The sequence below is a fragment of the Nansenia antarctica genome, assembly GCF_963989245.1.
Source record: "Nansenia antarctica genome assembly, chromosome: 7".
NCBI lineage: Eukaryota > Metazoa > Chordata > Actinopteri > Argentiniformes > Microstomatidae > Nansenia > Nansenia antarctica.
Genome location: NC_137677.1, coordinates 66,653,724 through 66,656,223, shown reverse-complemented (window position 1 = coordinate 66,656,223; position 2,500 = coordinate 66,653,724). Strand labels below are relative to the sequence as shown.

The 2,500-nt window shown below is 48.3% G+C and overlaps 1 protein-coding gene across 1 annotated transcript in view; it reads right to left on the bottom strand.

Moving 5' to 3' along the window:
• The window catches only part of sucla2 (succinate-CoA ligase ADP-forming subunit beta), a gene marked incomplete at its 3' end in the record, with an annotated part of 90,909 nt that overhangs the window by 3,045 nt on the left and 85,364 nt on the right, over nucleotides 1-2,500 (bottom strand). The gene's annotated exons all lie outside the window — the stretch shown is intronic.

Sequence of the window (2,500 nt, the reverse complement as noted above, 5' to 3'; positions counted from 1 at the left end):
ACTCACAGGCTGTTCTAGTGTTAACTACTGTACTGTATTATATTGCATTTCATCTTATTGTACTTTACACAGCATTTGCACTATTGAATCCATTGTAGTACGACTGGTTACTACCATCACCTTATCACTCTATTACTTAATTTTTTACTTATTTTACCAATTTTATTATACTTTATTATTGTGATTTTGTATCTTGATGCTGTGATACCAACGTTGAGGAACGGAATGTAATAAAACAGATTCTGATTCTGATTTCAACAAATAAATCCGCCAACATTCTCTTAATGGTGAACCTTGACCTTAGCTTCCATTCTTCCTGAAGGCCGTTGCTGCAAGAGCCTGGGGCATGAACACCAATCACCTGTCTCTCCTCAGGAACACCAATCACCTGTCTCTCCTCATGAACACCAATCATCTGTCTCTCCTCATGAACACCAATCACCTGTCTCTCCTCTCCATCTCAACAACCTTGGTCTGTATCTGCCCGTCCCCCAGCAGCAGACTGGCCTGTCTGACCCAGGACCTGACCGACACCCTGACAGCTAAGCAGCAGCTCTGCAGAAGAACTCTGCACCATGTGAACGGGTCTGGTCCTGCCAGGATCTGCATCTCTCCTCCCAGACCTTGCAGGTGAACCAGGTGTTCATTAATTCAGGCCCGGGCCGTAATGGGCCCTGCTGGAGGCCATGAAAGAGAATCCATAATGAAGACTGAGAGTCTGAGGGGTGATGAGGTTCTGACTCTTTCTGACAACAAACGGTCCAGAACATCGCATGTGGTGAGCCTCTCATCCTCACATCGCTTCTTCTGTAAAACTCAAACTCCACTGAGAGTCAAACTGAGAGTTGCAGTTTGCTACGGGCCAGGTTTTGGTTGGAGGAATGTGGCCCTGATACGAGCGGTGAGCCGGAGGCCTCATATTCATATCTGTTTCTATTTATAGTACCTGACTCTAACATCCAGATGAGACCGTTCATCAGACAACCAGTGGTGCAATTTAAATAATTCAGATGACGAGGCTGCGCCCAGTCAAGTCTAGCTGTGTGATTAGCGCCTGTTACTATTCCTCCTGTCTGTCTGTCTGTCTGTTCTGAGGTGAACTGTCTGTCTGTCTGTCTGAGGTGAACTGTCTGTCTGTCTGTCTGTGGTGAGCTGTCTGTCTGTCTGTCTGAGGTGAGCTGTCTGTCTGTCTGTCTGAGGTGAACTGTCTGTCTGTCTGTCTGAGGTGAACTGTCTGTCTGTCTGTCTGTCTGTCTGAGGTGAACTGTCTGTCTGTCTGTCTGTCTGTCTGAGGTGAACTGTCTGTCTGTCTGTCTGTCTGTCTGAGGTGAACTGTCTGTCTGTCTGTCTGTCTGAGGTGAGCTGTCTGTCTGTCTGTCTGTCTGAGGTGAACTGTCTGTCTGTCTGTCTGAGGTGAGCTGTCTGTCTGTCTGTCTGTCTCTGAGTTGAGCTGTCTGTCTGTCTGAGGTGAGCTGTCTGTCTGTCTGTCTGAGGGTGAGCTGTCTGTCTGTCTGTCTGTCTGAGGTGAGCTGTCTGTCTGTCTGTCTGTCTGTCTGTCTGAGGTGAGCTGTCTGTCTGTCTGTCTGAGGTGAACTGTCTGTCTGTCTGTCTGTCTGTCTGAGGTGAGCTGTCTGTCTGTCTGTCTGAGGTGAGCTGTCTGTCTGTCTGTGGGTGAGCTGTCTGTCTGTCTGTCTGTCTGTCTGAGGTGAAGCTGTCTGTCTGTCTGTCTGAGGTGAGCCTGTCTGTCTGTCTGTCTGTCTGAGGTGAACTGTCTGTCTGTCTGTCTGTCTGAGGTGAGCTGTCTGTCTGTCTGTCTGAGGTGAGCTGTCTGTCTGTCTGTCTGTCTTAGGTGAGCTGTCTGTCTGTCTGTCTGATGTGAGCTGTCTGTCTGTCTGTCTGTCTGAGGTGAACTGTCTGTCTGTCTGTCTGGTGAGCTGTCTGTCTGTCTGTCTGAGGTGAACTGTCTGTCTGTCTGTCTGTCTGAGGTGAGCTGTCTGTCTGTCTGTCTGAGGTGAGCTGTCTGTCTGTCTGTCTGTCTGAGGTGAGCTGTCTGTCTGTCTGTCTGAGTGAACTGTCTGTCTGTCTGTCTGTGGTGAACTGTCTGTCTGTCTGAGGTGAACTGTCTGTCTGTCTGTCTGAGGTGAACTGTCTGTCTGTCTGTCTGAGGTGAGTCTGTCTGTCTGTCTGTCTGTCTCAGGACTTTAAGTGTCTTCTATTCTGTACTGTCTTCTGTCTGTCTGTCTGATGTGAACTGTCTGTCTGTCTGTCTGTCTGTCTTGAGGTGAGCTGTCACTGTCTGTCTAGGTTAACTGTCTGTCTCTTCCTCTTAAGTGTCTTCTAATTCTAAGTGTCTTCTACTTCTTCTAACACAATTAAGCACTCCCGATGGAGTCTTTAAAAAAATAATCCCATTGATTTCCTCTTCTCACTCTCTGTCTCGCTCATATCTCTCTCCTCTCCCCTCTCCTCTCTCTCACCTCCCCTCCTCCTCTCCTCTCCC